General features: G+C 37.7%; 1 pseudogene; it reads right to left on the bottom strand.

The window, feature by feature from the left end:
• LOC112673218 (glutathione S-transferase Mu 1-like) overlaps positions 1-14,969 on the bottom strand; it is a 60,314-nt pseudogene extending 45,345 nt beyond the window's left edge.
• Between the last annotated feature and the right edge of the window lie 579 nt (positions 14,970-15,548).

Here is a 15,548-nt window from a genome sequence, read left to right as displayed (position 1 = left end):
TAACTTTTTGGATCCATTTCAAAGTAAAATGCAGTCATCAGTATATTTTACTGCCGAACACTTCAACATGCTTAGCATTAACTAGATTGAGCTGAGTTTTAGTAACCGAAAGTGACAAGAAAGCTTTGGAATCCACCCAAGGTATCATTAAGGGATACAAAAGATATTCAATACAGCATGGTTGAAGGCAATGATTGCAGACAAATAAAATCCCTGGGAGGAAAAACTTATATGTAAGTGTAGTTCGTGATGCTACTTGTTCCATCCCTTGAAGGATATCCCTTTAATGTTTGTCTTTAGTCATATTACATACATCTCTATTAGCACCACACTGGTGTTCCACTGGTATAATGCAGGTATTCATTAAGATTTTTAACTATTTGTTTGTACATGAAGTTTTTATTATTAATGAGTTTATTTAAACATGATTATTTATTCAGTAGCAATGTACATAGACACATTTTCTGGGCAAGTACTTATATAATACCTGTATGCATGTGTGCATGTATATGTATATACACATACATGCATATATGTATATACTTAGACATTAAATTATGTAAGGAATGTGGGAGCTAACCTAGTGCCAACCATAAGAGTGAAGCACTAAATATCTTAGATTAAAACATTCTTCTCCCTGTGACTCCCAAAATAATGTATTTCTCTTACCCTTTGCATACTTTTATTTCATTTTAAATTTTATTTTAAGTAGGCTTCACACCCAATGTGGGGCTTGAACTTACAACCCTGAGATTAAGAGTCACATGCTCTACCGACTGAGCCAACCAGGCACTCCATGTGCTTCTTTGTTTTAACCTATTTCCCTTCCTCCTACTGTTTCTTCTATATTACACACTTTATAGATGATACCCACTACCCAATTTGACTCGAAAATTTGCTTTGAGCTAAAATACCTCATGACTTTCACAGATGGTAAAACAACCCAATTTTAAGCTGTTGACCTAAGGCAAAATAATATACCTTTTTTGTTTTCAGGGACCTTGGAATTCAGATTCTTTTGAAAGCTGTCACTAAGCCATTTGTCTCAGGAGGTAGCCTTAATCAAAGTAGAAGTATTCCTCATACTTTAGTAATAAAAATTAGTACTGTTGACTCACCGTCTATCAAACAGCGGGTAATACACTGGGTAGTTCATTGATTTCAACCATTCAACAGCTATTTGTGGACTGCTTCCTATGTGCCAGGCACAGTGCCAGGTGCTGCAGATAAAATAGCGAATAAGATGGGCCCACGAAGCAATTTAAATTGCAATTGGGACAAGTTTTAACAACAACCAAAAAAAGTGGTATTTGGAATGGATTAAACAGGGAAGGCCCTTACCTTATAGTCTGGGAGAATGGGGCAGTGTGGGGAGTGTTTAAGGCTTTCCTAAGGAAATGACATTTTATCTGAGACTTGACAGATGAGTAGCATTGGGCCAAGCAGGAAAAAAGAAGAGCATGCTAAGCAAAGAAAACAGGATATTTTAAAAACCCTTGATTAGGAAAGACGTAACTAAAATCAAGTCATCCTGCTTGGAGTCTTGGAGCCTTAGATCTTGACATTAACTTATTCATTGATGGGTAACCTCTGAAGGGTTTTAAGTAAAATTAGAAATTGTTTTGATCATAATTCAACCACTATTAGCAAAGGATGCATTGTTTATAAGCCCTTACGTTCTTTTTCCACCTTCTGGCTATTGTGAATGATGCTGTAATAACTTTGGCATATGAGTATCCGTTTATGAGTCCCTGTTTCCAATTCCTTTGCGTATATACCTAAGAGTGGAATTGCCAAGTCATATAGTAATTTGATATTTAACTTTCTGAAGAACCACCAAACTGTTTTCACAGTAGCTGCACCATTTTATGTTTCCATCAGGAAAGGACGAGGGTTCCAATTTCTTAACATCCTGTATTATGATTATGATTGTCATTCTAGTAGGTGTGAAATGGTATCTCACTGTGGTTTTGATTTCCATTTCTTTTTGTTTTAAGATTTTATTTATTTATTCATGAGAGACAGAGAGAGAGAGGCAGAGACACAGGCAGAGGGAGAAGCAGGCTCCATGCAAGGAGCCCAACATGGGACTTCATCCTGGGACTCCAGGATCCCTCCCTAGGCGGAAGGCGGTGCTAAACCCCTGAGCCACCAGGGCTGCCCTGATTTCCATTTCATTAATGACTAATGGTGTTGAGCATCTTTTCATGTACTTGTTGGCAATTTGCATATCTTCTCTGGAGAATTTTTTTATTCAAGTCCCTTTATGCATTTTTAATTGGTTTATTTATCTTTTTGTTGCTGAGTTACAGGAGTTTGTTCTATATTCAAGATATTAAACTCTTATCAGACAGGAGTTGCAAATATTTTCTCCCATTCTGTAGACTGTCTCTACATTCTCTTAAGGGTATCTTTTTTTTTTAAGATTTTATTTATTTATTCATGAGAGACAGAGAGAGAGAGGCAGATACACAGTCAGGGGGAGAAGCAGGCTCCATGCAGGGAGCCTGGTGTGGGACTCGATTCCGGGTCTTCAAGATCAGGCCCTGGGCCGAAGGCGGCGCTAAACCACTGAGCCACCCGGGCTGCCCTCTTAAGAGTATCTTTAGATGAACAAAAGTTTTTAATTTTCAAGAAGTCCAGTTGCTCTGTTTTTTCTTTTGTTGCTTGTGCTTTTGGTGTTATATCTAAGAATCTATTGACAAATATAAGGTCATAAACCTTTTCCCTATGAGTTCGTCCAAGAAGTCTGGAGTTTTAGCTCTAATATTTACATCATTGATACATTTTGAGTTAATTTTGGTATATGATGTGAAGCAAGAGTCCAACGTCATTCTTTTGTATGTGGAAATCCAATTTTCCTAGCACAATTTACTAAAGAGATAATTATTTCCCCATTCAGTGGCCTTGACATTTTTGTCAAAACTCAGTTGGCCATAGATGTATGGGTATATTTATGGGGTCTCAATTCTATTTAGTGGGTTTATATATCTATCTTTATGCCAGTACCACACTGTTTTGATTGCTGTAGCTGAGTAGTAATTCTTGAAGTCAGGAGGTATGAGGCCTCCACCTTGGTTCTTCTTTTTCAAGATTATTTTGCCTATTCTGGGACCCTTAGAAATCCATATGAATTTAAGAATCAGCTTTTTCACTTCTGGGGAAAAAAAGTTGTTAAAATTGTGATAAGAATTGTGTTGAATCTGTAGATCACTTTGGGTACTGTTGACATTTTAAAATATTAAATCTTGTAATCAATGAACAATAGATGTCTTTCTATTTATTTAAGTCTTCCTTCATTATTTTCAGCAATGCTTCATAATTTTCAGTATAAAAGGTTTTTGCCTCTCAGTTAAATTTATTCCTAAGTATTTTATGCTTTTAGATGTTATTATAAATGGAATTGCTTTCTTAATTTTCATTTTGGATTGTTCATTGCTGGTGTTTAGAAACGCAGCTTATTTTGTGTTGATTTGTAGTCTATAACTTTGCTGAATTCATTTATTAGCTCTACTATCTTTCTTATAGATTCTTTAGGATTTTCTATATTAGGACCATATCATCTGCAAATATAGTTTTACTTGTTTCTTACAAAGTTAGATGCCTTTTGTTTCTTTTTCTTATCTAGGAGCTCTGGCTAGAACCTCCAGGACAATGTCAAATAGTTCACTGCCTGATTTTATAAATAATGTTTTTTATTGGAGCACAGTCATACTTATTTGTTTAAATATTGTTATGCCTGCTTTTGTGCTACAATGGAAAAGTTGAGCAGTTTGACAGAGACCAATTGGCTTAAAAATTTAAAAATATTTACTATCTAGCCTTTTATAGAAATAGTTTGACAACTTCTCCTCTAGGCAGGCATATAATCAAGTCTGAGGCCCACCATATTATTTCACTCGTGTGGAATTCAAGGGGGAAAAAAAGAACAAACAAGGAAAAAAAGGAGAAAAAAAAACAGGCTCTTAACTATAGAGAACAAACTGATGATTGCCAGAGGGGAGGTGAGTGGAGGGATAGGTAAAATAGATAAGAGGGATTAAGACTACACTTATCTTGATGAGCACTGAGAAATGTATAGAATTGTTGAATCATTATAATGTACACCAGAAACTAATATAACAATGTATGTTAATTAAGCTTGAATTTAAAAAAAATTCATGGAGGAAGAAGAGCATGTTCACCATGCCCAAAAGTGTTGATGAAGTAAAAAGCTTGGCGTTTTCATCTAACCTGTAAGTGATTAGTGAAAAAAAAAAAAAAGGATGGTCTTGATTTGAGATATATATTAGAGAATGAGAAGATTTTTTATGTTATTTGAAGCCGTGGAAGTTAGAGGAACACTTATAATGAACGACGTGGGTCAAGGATCAAGACTTGATGTATTTCAATACTTAATGATAAGGATGAAAAAGCCCGTCACAAAAGACTGAAGAGTGTGTGCATCAGAGAGCATGGTGTACTTCAGAGAAACGAAGTAAAAAGAATATTTCAAAAATAGGAGGAATTTTTTTTCAATAGGGAAATAGTCAACAATGTAAAAAGCTGACTAAAAAATCAAATTAAATGAAGACTTTAAAATGTCCATTGTTTTTAGCAGCAGTTACAGGTCACTGTATAAGAGAAACTTCAGTTAAACATGGACAGGAAAGACTGAACAATGAATTTGAACATAAAGGAATCTATATCATTCAAGATACTGTCATGAAATATATCACACACTCAAATTAAATAAATTAGAAGAGTCTAATAAATGGAATATTTACAAAGTTGTTGGCAGAGTGGAGGGAAACCGACAAAGGATGTTGATGCATCTGAGGGCTAGCAACAGCAGGGCAACCATTATTACCCTTAGGCCTGAGGGGGCAAAAGGGAAGCAGTTATCTTTCCTGCAGACATTAGCTATAGAAGAGGGATGTCTAATAGGTGTAGTCACCTTCAGTTGAGAAAAGAGCCAACACACTGAGGATGATGGGGGGAGGAGCTGGAGGAGTATATATCTTGACCTCTCTCTACTCTTTCTCTAATATCCTCATAGGGCCTGAAAGTTAATCAATGCAACTTGAAGGCAGAGGGCCAGGAAGGTCATTGACATCATCTGTTAATATCAGCTTTCTTGGGATAGAGCAGAGTAGAAAAGCATAGAGAGTAGATCTGGGGCAACCAGAAGATATCCAGCATGAACCGAGGTATCTTATGAACCAAAGTTTCTGAGAAAGTGAGAAAGGAAGAGATGCAAAGTGGAGGGATTATCCTCTCCTTGGAAAAGAATCCCTCCCTCCTTGGTAATAAGAGGGAATGGGGAAGGCTCATTGTGTTGCCAGTGAGTTTGTAAATATGATGGTAGGAAGCTGATGGAGTTCTGATAGGATGGCTGCTGTTTTCTCTGCAAAGGACAAGCAATGCTATTTAAGAGTAAAGAGGGTAAAGGGTAAGGAGAGCAGAGAAATTGGAGAATAGAGTTGCGAATGTGAATGTGTGAAGAATAATGAAAAGAGCTGGAGGACAAGATGGCCAGAGAAATGAAGTCAACTGACCATACATATTCAAAGCCCAGATTAGGTTAGTGCTAAATAACAAAAATTCAGCTCAGTAAATGTGAAGATCTAATTGGCTTTATTAAATGATTCATGAATGGGGCAGCATCTAGCAAACACAAAGAAGCTCCATTGAGCTGCAGAAAAAGAAAAGTCTTTAAAGGCAAAAAGGGAACAGAAAAAAGGAAATTATTAGCAAAAAATCCATTGTTCTAGGCAAGGTTGCCCTCCTAAGGGGAACGGAAGAGGCCTATCAGTAAATTTCCTAGTGCTGACCATGAAATTCCATGTTGACTGGTTAAAGGTGACATTCCTGGAGGTGGGGGGGTGAAACTGCAGTGAGGTTAGGTATTAGATCTTGGTTTGGTGACAGAACCTTAACGTAAGTGACTCCATTTTGGGCCTGTGGTTTGCTTTTTAACACTAGTCACTTGGAATTTAAAGTGGACATATATCCGATTGCTTGTATGATTTTCTCCAGTTGCTCTTCAGATATAATCTTTTAAAAAATACTTACAAATATTAATTTAGGGGCAGCCCAGGTGGCTCAGTGGTTTGGCGCCACCTTCTGCCCAGGATGTGATCCTGGAGACCTAGGTTCGAGTCCCACATTGGGCTCCCTGCATGGAGCTTGCTTCTCCCCCTGCCTGTGTCTCTGCCTCTCTCTCTCTGTCTCTCATGAATAAATAAATAAAATCTTTAAAAAAACAAATATTAATTTAAATACAACAATCTCACAAGATAGTTATTATTATCCATATTTCACAAGTAAGAACATTAAGGATAAGAAACATTAAATGATCTACCAACGTTTACTCAATTAATCAATGTTATTCTAGGATAATCCAACTTTTTCTCATGATGCTGAAATCATGAGATTTCACCCAAAAGAACACTGATAGGAAGGACTATAAATTATTTTCCTATCAAGGTATACAAGCACGAAAATAGGTGAAACATAATAGTCAAAGGAGGACAGGAAAATAGAAAGCAAGTGTGTGAATAATTGGTCTCGTGCACTAGAGTATGCATAGAAGGAAAGCTGATCAGAAGATAGCACATATTTTTATTTAGTTTGTGTTGCCTGGTCATATAGGATGACCATCTAATTCCCAAACTAAAACGTTTTGAAGAAATAAACATTTGAAGAATTACAATTGCACGCTTTTTTTGAAATATTTATTTCTTGACCAACAAAACTGGACTAATATCATTGGTAAAACTAAAAAATGTTGGGGCACGTAGATGGCACAGTTGTTTGATCATTCAACTCTTGGTTTTACTCAAGGTGTGATCTCAGGGTCATGAGATAGAGCCCTACATTGGGCTCCACGTTCAGCGGGGAGTCTACTTGGGATTCTCTCTCCCTCTCCCTCTCTCCTTCCTGTTCAGGCTCTCACTCTCTAAAATAAATAAATCTTTTTAAAAGAACTAAAAACTGCTATATTTAAAATATTTTTAAATATGAAATTTTTAAAAAGTAACACTGTTTCCATGTAAAAGACTTCTCAAAATGTTGTTTCAAAATTAAAAAATACATAAAAAGAATAATTATTTTTGGTAAATATACATGCACTTTAATCAGTTTATTAATAATATCTATTTGTAATATTAAGCTATTGACTTTTTTTTCAGAAAATGTATTTTTTCAATAGGGCTTAATAACATTGCCTGCAATAGTCTCCAAAATTGTAGTTTATAGCCAATATATTTGAAAATTTTGATAACTTCAACTTATTCTTTTCTGAAGATTTTAGTATTTTTAATTGAGAAAATATTCTCCCTATAAAGGTAAAGGTATCTGATAACTCTAGAACTGCTAATTAGAGAGTATTCTCAATTATAATTCTTTTACTGAAAAATGTATAAATATTTTGAAGGGTACTTTTTGTTTCCATTTAGGGTCCTTCAGCAAATATTTTTACAAGATAAAACTCATTAAGTTCTCTGAATTTATGATTCTTTTGAATGGTTCACCAAATTTTAACACTGCTAAATCAAGGCCATCTCAAGTTTATTCTATTCCAGTACAGATTATAAACTTCTCTAATTTAAAATAAGAGATGCATCAAGTCAAGATGTTACAAAGTGCAGTTGTAGAACACCAAAGTTAAACTTCATACACAGTTTGGGCTCTCAATATACAATTTATTAAATGATAAATTTCAATCTCTTCCCAAATAAAAGCTTTATTTTCATAATTGCAATTTGCTAAAAGCTTCAAAAGCTGAAATTTTTGGTACTTCATTTCTTGAGTACTTTGATTAAAAATTTCCAGATGATTTTGAACAAAACACAAAGAACTTGTTTACAATAACATTCAATACTCTGTAGGACACTTTAGTTCATTAACAACACACTTCTACAAAGACTCAAATATTTTATAAATCTGAGTCATGACAAACAAAAAGAGAATCATATACTGCCATGTTCCACATCAGATTTTTCACAGAAGTTTGTAATTCAATTATCCTAAATGTGTACATGTATATGTAAATACACTTGTAAATGCTGACAGCTATAGCTTCTCTCTCCATCAGTAGAGTATGGCAGTGTAGATATAATGATGATATAATCCACAACCAGTTCCAAGTGTATTTCTGCTTTATAGGTTTCTCCTTTTTTTAAAAGATTTTATTTATTTATTTCAGAGAGATAGAGAACACAAGCAGGGGTGAAAGGAGGGGCAGAGGACAAAGCAGACTCCCCGCTGGGTAGGGAGCCTGATGCAGGACTCTGTCCCAGGACTCTGGGATCATGACCTGAGCCAAAGGCAGACGCTTAACCTACTGAGCCACCCAGGTGCCCCAGGTTTCTTAATTTAGTAAGAATATTGTTTTTGCCAAGATAATTATATTCCACCTAAATTTGTATTTGTATTATCATCACAACAAAATTATTTTATCTTCATTATTGGATTTTTATTTTTTAATTTATTTTTCATTATTGGATTTTTAAACTGAATTTATAAATAAGCATTTTAAAGTGAGATGTTTTACCTTTAACAAAGTTGACTTCCAAAAGCTATACTTTGATTGCATCAATCTGATGAAAAAATTAAGCCATTACTGAAATTAACCAATTTTCTCTTTGAAGCATCTAATGTCATCGATATAAAACAGGCCTCATTTAACTGTGTGCAAAGATCTTCTGTTAATGGAGCCAACCTGTTAACGCTATCACTTTGCTCTTTATACATGCATGGGAAAACATGGAATTGAAAATGAATGAAATTAATTTAGAGGACTTGTCATTTGATCTAATTGAAAAACCGTGCTTCACAGAATGCCATGCAAATTCTCCTTCTGCAGCTAACTTTTGAAATAGATCTTGATGTTCTCTCAGTGGATTGGGGTCTTCTGGTTTTCATATAGTGATATCACTATGACTTCTAGTTGGAAGGTAAATGTTGACAAACCTTTTTGCGCAGGTTATACATTCACCATCTCTCTTTTTTTAAGAGAGAAAAATTCTCTAGTTCTTAACAAAACATACTTTCTTTTTCTCACTGCCACTGAAAATTTATTGCCGTAGAGAGGGTGTATTCACAAAAAATCAAACCAAAAAAAACCAAACAAACAACACAACAACATTACCAAACAAAACAAGTAAATAGCTGCAGATTTACATCTTAACATAATTAATAAAACTACTGCAGTAAGAGTGTTCTATTTTCACTTTATGCTATAGGTTTCCCATATGCATTTCACTTACAGTTAACCATGGTATCTCACATTTCCTCCTGACCCTTTGAACTGGCAACTTAATGCATCTTTTTGTCTAAGAATTATTTTTTAATATTTTATTTATTTATTTGAGAGAGAGAAAGAGTGTGTGGGTGTGTGCGCAAGCGGCCCTCACATGTGCACAGGAGTAGGGGCAGGGGTAGGGGCAGAAGGAGAGGGAGAAGCAGATTCCCTGCTGAGCAGGGACACCCCCTCCCCCACATGGGGCTTGAACTTTATGCATCTCAATTGTGGCATGGGTCACAGCATAATTGGCTGGTACACTGACCAGCACTGGACTTGCATCAAATAGATCACCAAACACCAAGGGTTAGCAATCTCTAACTAATGGAGTCTGAGAGAACTTGGTTCCACCAGCAAGCTGCAAGCTGTACATAAAAAGGAGGTGTTTGTTATATTGCATCTGTAAAGAATTGCCATTTTTTACATTTAAACACATGTTAAAGTGACAACTCTGCACACTACCCACGCATCTCATACACTACTACATGAGACATTTCTTTGCTTTGAAATCTATTTTACCTAATATATTTTTTTTAACTAGGCTCCACACCCAGCATGGAGCACAATGCAGAGTTTGAACCCACTACCCTGAGATTAAGATCTGAGCTGAGATCAACTGTCTGCCACTTAACCGTCTGAGCCACCCAGGGGCCCACTTGACCTGACATTTAATATATCTACTCCTGCTTTATCTTTGTTGTTAATATTTGCATGGCACACTTTCTTCTGTCCTTTTACTTTCAACCCACTTATGTCATTGTATTTAAAGTGAGTTTCTTATACACAACATATAGTTGGGTCGTGGGTTTTTTAATCCACTCTGCCAGTCTGTTTTTAATTGATGTATTTAGACTATTGACATTTAAAGTAATAATTGATATGTTAGGGCTTCTACTTCCAATGTATTTTTTAAGATTTTATTTATTTATTTATTTATTTATTTATTTATTTATTTATTTATTTATATTTATTTATTTATTTATTCATTCATTCATTCATTCATTCATTTGGGAAAGAGAGAGCACAGAGGGAGAGTGATGGGGAGAAGCAGACAACCCACTGAGCAGGGAACCCAATGAGGAACTTGATCCCAGGACCCTGAGATCATCACTTGAGCCAAAAGCAAACACTTAACCAACTGAGCCACCCAAGTGCCTCTACTTCCATTTTATTATCTGCTTCTGATTATTGCCTGTATTTCTCAATCCCAGCCTTCCAGTAGAACACTTGAACATTTTTAAGTTTTTGTCTTGATTTAACTCCAAAGAGAATAAAATACTTCTGAATCTAATAAAACATGTACAGCATTTGTATCCTGAAACTTACAAAATGTTGATGAAAGAAATTAAAGAAGAACTAAATAAAAGGAGTGACATATTGTGTTCATGGATTGGAAGACCCAACATAGTAGAGCACCTGGGTGGCTCAGTCGGTTAAGCATCCGACTCCTGATCTCAGCTCATGTCTTGATCTCAGGGTTGTGAGTTCAAGCCCCGTATTGGGCTCCAACAATGTGGAGTGGAACATACTTTTTTTTTAAAAAAAAGATTCAATATAAGGGCACCTGGGTGGCTCAGTCATTTAAGTGTCTGCTTCAGCTCAGGTCATGATACCAGGGTCGGGAGATCGAGCCCCACATCTAGAACCACTCTAACCCATGCTAAGGCTTACTATATAGGTGTCATAGTCAAGACAAGTACTATGCAGAGGAATAGACACATGGGACAATGGAAAAGAAGAGGGAAACCAGAACTAGACCAACATGAATATGTCCAACTGATCTTTGAAAGATGTTCAAAAGCAATTCGTAACAAAGTGTCTAAATCTACTTTTGATGTTTGTTAACAGCTTCCAGGTATACCTAGCCCTTCTCTTCTTTTGCCATACCTACATATGGGCATGTTGATAAGGAAGTGTGGGCACTTCGTCCCCCTTGGCACCTCCAGGGAAGATCAAAGTATGAAAACCTGCCCACACCTGGGCATTCCCACCCTTACCCCAGCCCCTAATCATAATAAAATCCAAAGCCACTTGTCTTTCTCTTTATTCAAGCCACTCCGGATTGTCTTGTGCACCTGCCCTTCCCTCCCCACAGAAAGCCATATTAAGTGAACTCTTTGCATACTGTCTTCCTATGTGTGTGGTATCATCAGTCTCAACACCACAATTAGCTTTAGGCCTGGGAGGTGATCCCGCTGGCCACAAAACAATTGTTGCCGTGAACAGGATTGGGGAGCATATCCCTACACACTTACCAGGATCGTTCAAAGAAAAATAGTCCTCACGTCAAATGATGGCAACAATGCAGAGAAACTGGATCTCTCATACCCTGCTGGTGGGAACGTAAAATAGTACAGGCACTCTGGAAAAGAGTGTGGTAGTTTCTTTAAAAAACCAAACATGTGCTTACTATACAACCCAGATATTACATTCTTGGGCATTTATCCCAGAGAAATGAAAACTTATGTCCACACAAAGACTTGTACTCAAATAGCCATAGCATAGCATCTTTATTCATAATAGCCCGAAGCTGGAAACAACTTAAAGTTCATGAACTGATTAATGAATAAACAAAATATGGTACATTTAAACTGTGGAATGGTATAAAAGGGAAAAAAACTACTCATACTGGCAGTAATATTAATGGTCCTCAAGGAAATTATGCAGGATGGTGGGGGGGGGGCAATTCCAAAAGGTTATATCCTGCATGATTCCATTTCTATAACAGTTTTGAAGTGACAAAATTATAGAGATAGAGGTTAGTGATTGCCAGGGCTTGGGTACAGGGATGAGGCAAGGGTAAAAGTTAATACAACAGATTCTTATGATGGAGTTCTTCTGTATCTTATATTTTTAAGATTTTATTTATTTATTCATGAGAGACACAGAGAGAGCGGCAGAGACATAGGCAGAGGGAGAAGCAGGCTCCCTGCGGGGAGCCTTTACATGACTCCATCCCAGGACCCCAGGATCACAACCTGAGCTGAAAGCAGACACTCAACCAGTGAGCCACCCAGGCGTCCCTCTTCTGTATCTTAATTGTGGTGGTGGTCACAGTATTCTACACATTTGATAAAACTGCACAGAACAACACACACACACACACACACACACACACACAGAGGACTGTATATAAAACTGATGAAATCTGAATCAGGAAGGTCGATTGTATCAATGTCAGTTTCCGGGTTATAACACTGTAGTATAGTTATGCTAGATGTTACCATCCGAGGTGGTGATAGGATATAAATGATCTCTCTGTATTATTTCTTACAACTGGGCGTGAGTACACAGTCTTTCAAAATAAAACCTTTTTAAAAACAACTCTCCCAATGTCTAGGCTATTAAAAAAAAATTCAAACCCATGTTCCAGTTTGGACAGTAAGTTAAATGTTCACTGTAGAGGGACGCCTGAGTGGCTCAGTGGTTGAGCATCTGCCTTCGGCCCAGGGCTTGATCCTGGGGTCCCGGGATCGAGTCTCACATCGGGCTCCCTGCAGGGAGCCTGCTTCTCCCTCTGCCTGTGTCTCGGCCTCTCTCTCTGTGTCTCTCATGAATAAATAAAATATTTTTTTAAAAAAAGAAATCTTATGGAAATCACTTTCTTTAAGTATCTCAGATCCCAAAGTTGTGCTATTTAGCTGAGAGAAGGTCTTTTCCACACTGCTTCCTATACTCAGAATGAATCACATGGCACTGGCATTGGCAATCAGGATGTAAGCACACCTAATTCACTTGGACAATGTGCCATGTTAGTAGACAGTTACAAGGAGAAAACTATAATTGTTTTGATGACAATAACTGAAGGCAATTGTGCCAAGTTCTAGGATATTACCTTCCCCTTGGTGAAGCATGAATAATCTATCACTTGTAAATTTTAAGAATATGTGCTCCGTGCAACTTACAATTTTCCCTCACACCTGCTGCTCCTCCTCCACTGTTCCCCAAGTCCCTTAATGGTATTTAGCCACTGTCACCTTCTGCTTTCTTCAGCACTGCTCAGTGTGAGCCTGAGAAACCTTCAACCGGTCCTGCTGTGTTCCCAGCTGGAGAGCGATAGGGATCTCTGCCACCAACAAGTGAGTCAGGAGTTACTGGTACAACCATCAATCTCACATCCTGAGTGTCTCTTGCTGTAAAACTGAGCTTTCTCAGCACTTTTGGCTTTCATTCAACCCCTTTGGACTGGGCATATTAGACCTCTATCTGCTAGCATAGGGCCAAGTCTCTAGACATGGTGACTTTCTCCTCTTCTTTAGTGATTTTCTCACCCTCACACAAACATCACCTCTCTCTCTCTCTCTCTCTCTCTCACACACACACACACACACACCACACACACCCCTTAGGCATAGCAAGGGTCTTATACTGCTCTTTTTATCTCCCTCTTCTTTGAACCAGGATTTCACACAAAAACTGCTCTTGGTACCTGTTAATTAAATTTATTGATAAAAAGCCATTCCAAACAACATCTAGTGGAACAGAGAATGGAGTAAATTGCTCTTCCAAATTTGATTCTGCTTAAAAACCCGGAGGACCCATTGGGATGAGAAAAGAAAGAAGCTCATTCATTAGAAAGCATTAAATTTATAACAAGGATACAAGCAAAACATAAGCACCACCACTCACATAAAACCACAAGATGATAATTCATGGGGCCATAGTGGTTAAATAAAATGGACCCCAGAGTTCAAACTGCTGGAATAGATTATTTTCCAAAGTGGATAAATTGGATTCTTCCCTCCCATATTTGTTTTTCATGTGGAAAAAGCAACCTTGAGTCAGAAAGTTTGAACAAAGAAAGTGACCTCCTTACTCCACTCCTCCCCCCCAAAATAGATATTAATCTGAAGCTGACTAAAGCAGGAAGCTGTAGAAAGCAACAGATGTCACGATGACTATTCCATTCAGCTCACTGCCCAGTTGGAAGTTTACGCAGTTCAAATGTCCAGGTTTCCAAAGGGCCAGGAAAAGACAGGCTCTGAAAGGTGAAGTCTCCTTGTCTTCCTTGAAAGTGGGCAACTCATAGGGCAGGCAGAACCTGACCAATATCTCCTCAATCTAGAAAATTCCTACCATAGATTTTAGCTCTGCTACTGAAATATGAAATTCTGCCTCAATTCACAACCCTATAACTTATCGAAAACCAACTGCTTGGCAAAGTAGACAAGGCTTCCATTGGAATCCAAATTTATATTGCTCAACCTCCAGCCAAAGGGCTCCTGGAGAGCCTATGAATGGGCCTTAGGGGATTTCTTAACATTATAAGCCAAAATTTGAGTTCATGTGCATTTTTCTGAGAAGAGGTTCAAAAATTCCAGCAGATTCTCTCTCAAAGGAGACTTTGACCCCAGAAAAGGTCAAGACCATTAGACTAGCTCTAAAGAGACTCCATGACTCCTCTGTTATCATAATTTCAAGAGGGAAATGAGCCCTGAACTTGGATTTAAACCTAAGCAAGACCTAAATTCACAGCTCCAGCTCCAGAGGGAATTTACATGCCGTCTATACATCTAGATCCATGATGGTGACTTCTCGGGACTCCATTATTCTTTGTTTGAAGGATACAAAGTGAAATAGCCATTTGCAAGACCTCACTTGTACCAAGGAGGTTCCCAGCACCCACCACCACCACCACCACTGTGATCTTCCATTTCTCTGAACTCTCTGACTCCGGTGCCATTGGGCGAAATGGAGTGAGTGAATAAAGGAAAAATGAAGGGGTTGCCTGTGGCAGTTCAGAGAACATAATAAAGCTGAAAGAAAAATCTGGCTGAGGAGAAAAGTATGGAGAGAGGGGGAACAAAATGAAGAAGGAAATAAAGGAAGAAGCTTGGAGAAGAGAAAAAGTATGGACTGTAGGACAGAAACTGACATGAGGAATGAAAAGTACAAAGCTCTACTAAGTGTAATTAACAAGTATGACTGTCACCAAACAACAGTCTGTGCGATAGATAATATGATGGACTCCAGGTCTCTTGGTAATAACTAGGTTGAACAAGCTTCCATAGCTGACCAGAGAAAGTATGACACACAACCTTTTGTGTGGCCCCTGCCCACTTATAGAAGAGAAAGGGGAAGGAGTGAGGGGGATGCTGGGAGGGGCTCTGTCATCCAGCTGAAAACTGCCCCACTGGCAGTTCTGTGGACCCTTTTGAGGCCATTGGCTAGAACACAAGAATCTCGTGAGAAATCAGTCAAAGATAGTGTACTGCCTCAGCTGCTGTCCAGGAATCCCTCCACTCTTATCTGCTCACCTGGG

Source organism: Canis lupus, chromosome X (assembly GCF_003254725.2).
Source record: "Canis lupus dingo isolate Sandy chromosome X, ASM325472v2, whole genome shotgun sequence".
NCBI classification, from domain to species: Eukaryota; Metazoa; Chordata; class Mammalia; order Carnivora; family Canidae; genus Canis; species Canis lupus.
Note: the sequence above shows the minus strand (reverse complement) of the source record. Positions and strands in the feature narration are given on the sequence as shown.